The 10,372-nt window shown below is 33.4% G+C and overlaps 1 pseudogene across 1 annotated transcript; it reads left to right on the top strand.

Annotated features, from left to right (window-relative positions):
* Positions 1-4,061: 4,061 nt before the first annotated feature.
* On the top strand, positions 4,062-7,980 carry LOC145323997 (CCR4-NOT transcription complex subunit 7 pseudogene; annotated as a pseudogene). The gene has a single exon (XR_013881162.1). The product of XR_013881162.1 is annotated as a CCR4-NOT transcription complex subunit 7 pseudogene (transcript).
* Positions 7,981-10,372: the final 2,392 nt, after the last annotated feature.

Here is a 10,372-nt window from a genome sequence, read left to right on the forward strand (position 1 = left end):
TATTTGTCCGTCTATCCTAGAGGGGTTACTTTAAAAAAATCTATCTACAATTAAAAGTTAACCTAATAGATAGATATAGGCTTTTCTTATTTGAAAATAGGTATACCTAATAATTCCAGCATCTATAGAGCTATAACAACACAACTATCTTCATAAAAGCTTCTGAAATGGTATGGCAAACAAACATTAACACATGTAGAGTGTCAGAACTGAATAATCAGAATATTTTATCAAAATCGAAACAAAATTGTAAGTAAATTTGCTGAAAAACTGCCTAAATACAGGAATCACCATGCAAAATTTGGAATCGATAGGACAATTCTAACATGCCTAAATTAACGAAAAAATCTATTTGTTACAAACGGACAGACGTACGGACCGACCCTAATAATAGAAAAGCTTTGCGTTTAAAAACTTTAATGTAGACAATTTTGATCTTTGTAATAATTTTTTTTATCTTATCCTGAAGCTTTAGATTCCAACTACTGAACTGATTAAATTCGCCTTGGGGAAGCTTCACATAGGTCCTGAGGTGGTTTTAGGCTATTTCATTGTCAGGCTTAAGTTTTTTTGCTTTCTACTTCTTATCTCTTTGATCATAGAGCCCCTAGATGCTAGGGTCAAAGCAGCTAGTCGATAATACAAAGTATAACGATGTTTCTACGTCTGTCTATCTGTCCGTCCGACCGTATGAATCTTTAGACTGTTTATGACTGGTTACCAATAGTGCCCTTCTTTTCAGGGAATATGTCTACTGGTTTTAGGCTATTTTCTTGGGTGTTGGACTTATCAAAATAATGAGCACTTTTTATATTGCTCAAGCTTTGTATTTTGTAATAGAAAATTACAAACGTTTAAGAAAGAAGAAAGTAATGCGAAGGAACTTTCTAGCATAATTAAAATATATAATTTATATACCATAATAGCCTGTATAAAACGTGGTTTTATACAATTATTCTCATGGTATTTCATAAAAAATGTGAAAAAAACTTGAAATATGCTTAAATCGAATACAAGCTTTCAATGACGTCAAAGCTTTTTTGAGAAGGGTAAAACGAAGGGTTTCAAGTTTTGAGGGGGGTAATCTAATGTATTTTTTTTTATTTTACAGGATTAAAATGAGTGGATTTAAAGTTTGAGATGGGTAAACACCACTTCACGCCACCCCCTTAGGCGTCTTTGAAAGCTTCCCTAATTAGCAAAATTAAGTTTTACTATGTCAGATCTGACGTAATGGAAATTATAAGTAGCATCTACAAACAATTTTATATACAGCCAAGTTTTGTTCAATTTGGGCTAAATTCGAGCTGATTTTGAGAATGTTTTGATAAAGAAAAATGTTTTCTAAATATTGTAAAGGTACAAAGCTTGAATTTTATCCAAATAAATTGTAAATAGACGCGAGACAAACAAAGTCGAGCCTAGAAAAGCGAAAATATTACCAAAAACTATTTGCAAAAAATATTAAATTTTTTTTTTTTTGCAGAAAATACAAATTTTCATACATGAAAATAAATGGAAATAAAGAAATTACAGAATTTACAAAAATTTCCGAATTATTTTTTGAAATAATTGTCTTTGATAAAGTAAATAGTAGTAGTTAGTTGCTAACAGCTTTAAGGGGAAAACATTATATACAGAATTACATGGAGAGGGAAAAGGTTTTCAAAAAAAAAATATTAAAATATCTTTTCACAAAAAAATAAGAAAATTATAAAATTAATTTCAAAAAGATAAAATTCTACTTGGCTATTTCTATATTATTCTTTACTAATTGTTTTACAGAATATATTTCCTGTCCTAGCACAAAATAATACAAAGGAGATGAAAGGAAGGGGGCCTCTAAAACTGGGAAAGGCAAAGAGAAAGAATATTGCCCCCATATATGCCAAATTTCAAGTTTTTTTTGGCTTTTTTGAAAAAAGAATATTTTGCACATTTTAAAATGTGGTTCTATTAAACCATAAAGAAAAAAACTAAATCATCTTTTGTATTCTAGCTAAAAGAATTGTTTTTGATGCTATGCAATACTAGTTACCCATAAACAAAAATTTAATGTAGAATTTTGTAAATTGTAAAAAGTAAATCTTTGGTATAAAATCCTAAAAATAATTTTTAAAAAAGGCAAATTTGGGGATTTTAAACAAAATTTTGTCTACCTAGCTCACTCTTGAGATAATGATTTGGTGAAGGGGAAAGAGATATAAAGAACGAGGGGAAGCTAACTGCGTAGAGAAGAACTTGCCTCCTAAAAGGGGCAGGTAACTAGAAGCTGACTCTGATATTTGTCGGGAGGGAAAGGAAACGGAAAAGTGGGGAGGGATTACAGAGACCATCAATAACAAGAGACAGCACAATTTATTTTTAAAAATAGATTTAGAAGCTCAAAATACAAATTTGTTTTGATATTTATAAACATTAAATTAATAATTTAAATCGAAAAGATTTACTTTTTTTTGGGAGGGGAAAATATGTGTACAGGAATTGTTTAAAACTAACCTGATTGGTAAAAACTAAGGGCTGTGATTCTGAACAATATTTTTTGATAGATTAGTCACTGGAGAAGAGGGTCAATATGATATATGTAAAAAAAAAATTGTTGAGGGGTATTAGCAAAACTTTTAAATTTTTCATGTCATGCTAACGGCTAAGCTAACGATGTTCAAGCATTTTTTGGGTGAAAGGGGTAAAAAATCTGAATAGGGGAGATAATTAAACTTTTGGGTGGGAAAAATAACACCTGATATGCTTGTAAATATTGCAAACCCAAATTTGTTGTGGTGAGAGGGGATTATTGCCCCCTCATTTGATGCCGTTGGACAGCCCCCTTAGAGGATAAAACAGGATAAAACAATTTATATATTTGCATTTTAAAATTTCTTATTGTGAAGTCTAAAAAAGAATATACAAATAAACAATTTATTTACAGATAATCAATGATAAAACTTATAATTTTAGAAAAGTAATTATTACTAAATTCTTTTCAAAAGTCTATATTTTAACATATAAAACCTATGATTTCTACACAAAAAAATTACAGAGGTCTAAAATGATAAACTTAAATTTCAGAAATGTTGAATTTCTCTTTTTAATATAGTCTATGTCAATTTAGAACAAATAAACCAATGTTTTTAGAGTGTATTTTTTCCTTGGGTTATTTTTTTAATTTGATTTGTGGCTAGTGCTCATGGTCAAAATGACTATATTTTGTATGATGTATATTTTATAAGTTTGAAATATTATTATTATAAAAACAAGATAGAGTTTATTAAATTGATTTGTGATTGAAGCTTTAAATATGTAAACATATTTTTTATTTCATTTTTTTTCAAACACATCCTGTCTCTTGAAGGAAAGGCATTAAGGTTGGGGGTGTGCTGTAGAAGGGGAGGTGTACATTGAATAGAAAGGGGATTGTATTGTGGCAGCTAGGCTAGGCTTATAGCTGTGACGCAGTTACAGTCACCGGGAACTTGAAACTTGTAAATTTTATTTAGATATTTTCATGTACGTTTTTTTACTGATTTTTAAGGAAAATCCTATTTCTTTTTACATATTTTGTATATTAATTGAAATTATAATGCTGAAATACTGTCAAAATTTTTCAAAAATGTATATTTCCTTCTTTTATACACCAAAATGTCAAAAAAAAGGATTTAAAACTTTTTATTTTTTGCAAAGATAAGCCTTATTCAAAACAATTTAGATGGAAAAATAAATGCTAAATTAAATAAAAATTGATTTTCATAAATATAAATATTCCAGAATCGACGCCATTTTCAAGTTCCCTGTAACCTTAACAGCTGATTAAGCCCCCAGCCAACAGAGGTACCAAATTTATTATTAACTTTTGTTAAAAACAACCCCTAAATTGAATAAGGCTAGCTTATTTTATAATTTAAATATTTTGATTTGATTAATTTCTGCTCAAATGCAAATATTTTGGTACTGTTTTAAAAAATAAGGCTGTTTTAGGGGGAAATTGGGGAAAATGTCACATTTTGTTTATGGCTACCCTGGCAGCCAATAGGAGGGCAGCTTACCCTGGCCAATCACAAGTTGTTAGACCTAGCTCCATTTTTAGAGAAGGGCTCAGCATAGCACAGAACAAAGACATCCATTCAAGTGAGAGGATCTCGCTGTGACACACACGAGCTTGCTATGCTTCTAGACCATCATTCAGGGAGCAGGGACCACCATTATTCAGGCAGCAGGATGGGCAAAACAGTGACAATAGATTCCGACGAAGAGTCGGACCCGCTGACCTCGCGGCTGTTGCTGAACGGCAGCAGCAAGCACCGATCAGATGTGATATCAGAGTATGATAGCAGTGAAAGTCCGTCGGACAGGGATGAGGTGCTGTCCTCGGCGGGTAGTGATGAATGTGATACTATTAGCAGTAACGGCGGGGAGTACAGCAATACCAACCACCATAGGAACAGCCACAATTACAATGTAAATCATCATAATCATATGCTAAACAACAATCCTGATCTCATTAATATCAACAACTCAAGTAGTAATTGTAGTGACTCTTACACGTCCCATCAACAACAGCAGGGGGGCAGAGCCGCCGCTTTAGAGATCAGGGAGGTGTGGGCCTACAATCTTTATGAGGAATTCATGCAGATATGTCAGCTCGTCCAGTCATACCCCTTCGTTGCCATGGACACAGAGTTTCCAGGGATTGTTGCCAAGCCCATGGGTAACTTCAACACCATGGATGAGTACAAGTATCGGCTAGTCAAATGTAATGTAGATTTGTTGAAAATGATCCAGCTGGGGGTGACGCTGTTTGACGCGCAGGGCAACCGCCCCGAGGGAGTTTGTACCTGGCAGTTCAACTTTAAATTTTCTCTATGTGAAGACTTGTACGCGGAGGAATCAATTGATCTTCTGAAGCAGTCAGGCATTCGGTTTGACCAGCATTGCACCGAAGGAATTGAGCCCAGTGAATTTGCAGAGATGCTGTTGACGTCCGGACTGGTGCTGATGGACAACGTTACCTGGCTGACCTTCCACAGTGCTTATGATTTTGGTTACCTGTTATCCCAGCTGACCTGTCAGCAGCTACCAGAGAGTGAGACTGAATTTCTTGAAACTTTGAGAGTCTACTTCCCTAACATGTATGACATCAAGTACCTTATGTCCTCCATTGAGCATCTGAATGGAGGCCTCCAGAAAGTTGCTAATGAGTTGCGCGTCAAGCGGATTGGATCCCAGCACCAGGCTGGTTCTGATTCCCTTCTGACCGGACAGGTCTTCTTCAAGATGTACAATGAGTACTTCAAGGAGGGCCTGGACGATGTTAAGTACAATGGGTTCATCTGTGGCCTCGGGGGAGCGTGTTCTGTGGGGACGAGTAGTACATCAAGCACTACGACAATTATCACAACCAACTCAATTACCTCAACGCCCAGTAAGTCTTTAGGATCCCACCACAACCACCAGTATCTTATAGAGGAGACCTGTTATGAGATGGAGGAGTTAAGGGTCAACCTGACCCAGTCGCCTGCCAGAGTCCACTAATATATTTACACACAACATATATATTATTTTATCTATATCTGATATATGGTTTATTTTAATTTGTGTGTCACACACACATTAAATTGGACGCTATTCTTATAATTTCAACGATGACAAAATTCCAGATTTGGACCAAAGGCAGTATGGACTACTAAAAAGTTACTCAATAAACTTATTTTTGTGGCATAGGCTAGAAATTAAAATTATGTTTTAGCTGAGCACCAATATTATATATTTTACACATTATATTCCAACAAGAACGACACACAGTACTACACCGCGGAGCAGAAAGTCAGAAAATAATTCCTCCATATCTCTCTCCATCCATGCCAAACCATCCATCCAGCAGAAAGATACACTCAGTCAAGTAGTGACAGTAATGAATGGAAGCAAAGAAAAACAGGTCTCAATCACTCTCCCCTCAACCTCTATGAGCATACTCTCAGTTTATTAATTTGTGTGTGTATGTGCAATGCAACGTAGCGTGACGGCACAATGTTATTATCCTGGTGCCTTAAATAACACAGCTCTCCAGGTTCCACAAAACGCCTGGCGACCTTCCAAGTGATCTAAAATCCGGGTTGATACCAAAAATAATAACCTGGGATTATTTCCAGTGTGATACTTCTACCTGGATCCTGCCCGCAGGTTTCCAGTTTCCAGCAAATCATATAATGCCAACATTTGATGCCATCCAGTATAAATCACCATCATACTCAAGCCGCGCGCGCGCTTGTTCACTGCTGTGCATACCTACAAGGTTATTTGGTGTTTATAGACTTTTATTTTATCTATAATCCCCCCCCCACATCTGGGCGCACAGCCATTTACATGTCTTTCAACAAAACAGCACAGCCAATCATTTTATCAATTGTGTAGTAGTTATTTTTTTCAATGCATTTTTTTGCTAAATTTATTTATACTTCTCAATCTTGAAAAGTCTATATCTATGGTTTTATTATTAATATATATAGTATGTTTCTAAACAGTCAATCCTGTAACTGTGGCCTGATTAAGCCCTCCGAGCCCTTGTGGGTCAGCCTGAATCTGTGAGGACCTAACCCATCTGTGTATGTATTTGTCTTTGAGGTTTTTTAGGTCCACCCCCCTACAGGCTGCACTTCGCAGGGATTGGGGGATTAATTTAGGTCGCTCTCAGAAAAAAAACAAAATTTAGTCTGTGATAAGATTTTGAATATAGATTTTTATTATTTATGCCTGTGCACACACTTGTATATGGAATCTATGACCTGAGCCTTTTAAAAAAAAAAAAAAAAACTGACAAATTAAACAGTTGCTGCGCTTTTCAGTGGTAGATTTTTTTTCTCAAGAATCAGGACTAAGCAAATGCTGTTCATCTGCTGTGATAAAGACTTGTTTTTAGTCTTTGGCATTCTCACCCAAAATTTCATTCTGTCATTTTTTTCTCTCATCTCTCTTAGCATTTGCTTGGTCGTGATTATTTCTGTGGTTCTCTCCGCTGGTGCTGAAGCGTTGCAACTGTTTTATTCTTGTTTTGCCTCATATTGAAAATTCCTGATTTTCATATCCATTCATTCTGATGATAAATATTTTTTTATTTCTCTTTCATTATTGTCATGTTCATGTAGTTCTTTTTTATCATTTTTTTATTCTCTGATACATTTTTTTGGCATTGACTCTAGGTTAGACTTCCTAGTAGTAAAAAAAATTAACAAAAAATTGCATTTTTTGTGTCACAAAAGAATTACTTTTTCATACTTTCCATTAATCTCTATGAGATTATAAATCAAAAAAGTTTTTTTTCATGGAATGTTTTTTGTTAACAGTAATTTTTTGTGACATAAAAAAATCCCTAAACTGGTCATTTTTGGAGACTTCCCAAAAAAAATCCTTCCCCTTTGTCCTATAAATTTTATAATTATTTTTTGACTTAATAACTGCTCCAATTTTTATTATATGTATTATTATTTTCCTATAAAAAAATCTATCTCCTTTCCTATAAATTTCATTTCCCTGTTTTTCCCCCCTATTTTTCTCCCTGACAGCTAAAGTGTCATACTTGGTCGCCTTGCGGCAGTGACCGTTTTTTGCATGACCGCGTGACAAAGGCAGCTTTTTCGGGCGCGCGGATTTTAAAAATCGGTCAATGCCCCCAGGGGGGCCAGCAAAAATTTTGCAAGCTTATTAATTTTTATATCCGGGGACAGGTGTAAGAAACATAAGAAAATTTAGAATTTTTTTGGGTGTACATACCTAGGTAGATACCTAATTTTGACAATTTTTGTGTTCAAATTTTCTTTATGTATCCTATCCCTGCCCCCGGGTATAAAGTATATCTCCTTCTCAGCTGTGGTATTGATTATATTATTATTATTATTAATTATTCTCTGACTGTGTAATCTTTGTATAATTCATTATTTGTAGTTATTCAAGTTATCAATTAATAAATCTCAGAGTTATTATGTAAAACTTTTTTTTTATTGATTTTTTTTGTGTTGAAGCAAAGTTGCTCTATAACAAGAATTTGTCTGTATTAACTAGGAAGTAGTTCTTGCGTATGATACTTTACTGTTCTGTTTATATTTTACATAAAATTGGTTTGATTATGCATTACGTTTGAAATAGAATGTCCTTGGTTGAAGTAAAAGATTGTTTGAATTAAAAAAACAGGTTATCCTAAAATTACACAAATCGGTTACATTATAATTTTGGATAGGTTCCTTCGTAATAACTCGTCGTTTATTTAGACATAAATGTCCTACTTATTTTAAACTTGGTGTGGTGATTCATTAAATTGTTAGTTTATAGGTAGAATAGTAGCTACTACGAATCCTTAACCAAAGATGTTAATTTATTTCATGTGTAAATGGCGATTCCTAGCTCGATAGTCTCCTAAAACAAGCGAAGCGTCTATATATTTAATTGTTTAGGGTCTTGTTAAAACGTACGTTTATTAACAATTGAATACCTATAGATAAAAGGTTTAAAATTGGTAGATAGGAAACAACAAGCGAAGTTACTCTATAATTAGTTTTGTTTGAAAAATAAATGATCAGTTTACATTTCTATGCTAATTTTAATTAATGAAATATAAACTTGGTACCTATATAATAATCGAAAAGCGAAGTTACTTCATAATTAGTTAACATTTCTCGGCTTTTTAAATTTTTATTGCGCCCTGCAATGAATGTAGAAAATATGTGGGTTTTTATGACGGGGGGAACATTATCGCCAATTTAGATTGCTATTTCCCCTGTAATTTATTGGTCAATTCATTTAAACAGTAAGAGAGAGGGGGAGATATCGTTACTTTAGCTTGCTGTAAGGTTCGCTTTATTACAATAACGAAAAAATTGGTGTAAGATCCAAGAAATATGAAATCCATTTCCCTGTCAATACTCAAAGCCTTGTCTTATGAACTATTAAGTGTCGACATAATTGACATGCTTTTATAAGGTTAAATCAAATATAAACTTGGTAGATAGGAAACGTTAAGCGAAGTTACTCTATAATCAGTTTTGTTAATGAATTGATTGAATCCTGTCGAACCGTAATGCATTGGTTATGTCTGCAATTTCACAAGTTCTGCCTTTTCTCGAAGAAAAGTGACCATATTTGACAAAATGTCGTTTTTGTAAGGTTTAACGAATGATATCTATAACAGTTAGGTACGATTTAGAAAGATATGAAATATATATGTTCAAACTAGGTACCTATGTAAATTTAAAAAAAAAAGGTTATTAAAAGCGAAGCTTTTCTATAATTAGGGTCGGTCCATCCATAAGATCTTTTCGTTAATTAATTTAGGCATGTTAGCATTGTATTGTCGATTTCAAACTTTCCATGATGATTCCTGTAACAGGTACAATTTAGAAAGCGTAGCAACTCTTTAATCATTAACAGAAAGTCCATACGTCCATTTAAAACATGCTGATTTTTAACATTTTTACAACATCTTTTGTATGATATGATTATCCTATTTATCTGAGTTTTGGAATAATGATTCTTTGGACAACAAAGTAAAGTATTATAAGCGAGGCAACTTTATAATCAAATCATAAAAAAAATAAAGTTTGCCCTTTTACGGAATCCTATATTTAAGCAGTTTTACAACAGATTTATGTACAATTTCGTTTTGACTTAGAAATTAATAATCTAACACTATACAAGAGTTATGGTTCGTTTGTTCTTTTTGCTGATCTTAGAGCTTCACTTTATGAATGTTGTCATCCTTGTGTTGATTCGAACCTTCAGCTTTCCGAAAATGAGCAGACACGTAACGTGTGTCATGTTATAGTCTTAGGATGGTTTTAGGCTACAAATACTTACCTCCAAACCTCATATGCTAGGGACCCACCCGCTAGTTTTGTTATATAACTACACTATTACTCACGTACTTTTATCTGAGTTGCAATTATTTACAATTTTGAACATTTAAAGTTTTAATCTTTACAGTAAAAGATAAGATTAAGAAATATGAATAAAAAGACATCTAATTTTCTAGAATTTCATTTAATAGCGTATACAATAAATCTAATTTTCATTTAATAAATTTTCCACTATGGCTCCAAAACCGATTAATATCCGCTGGATTAGAACCGGTTCTTAGCCATATTATCAGATTAAAACTAGATTTGCTAAGCCCGAGGGGAGGAAGACCCGGACTAACAAAACGGATATTGATTCTATGATTTTTATTTTAAAATTCGTGGAAAATTGTCTGTTATAAGATGATTTTTATGATTTTTTCAGTATGGTTGAAAACCGGTCCTAATCTAACGGATTAAAATCGGTTGCGAAGCCGTACTGGAAGGGATATTGTCTAATTTTGATTATAATAACGTAATTAATCCTTAATTGA

This window comes from Acartia tonsa, chromosome 7, assembly GCF_053477335.1.
Source record: "Acartia tonsa isolate MP-2025a chromosome 7, ASM5347733v1, whole genome shotgun sequence".
Taxonomy (NCBI): Eukaryota; Metazoa; Arthropoda; class Copepoda; order Calanoida; family Acartiidae; genus Acartia; species Acartia tonsa.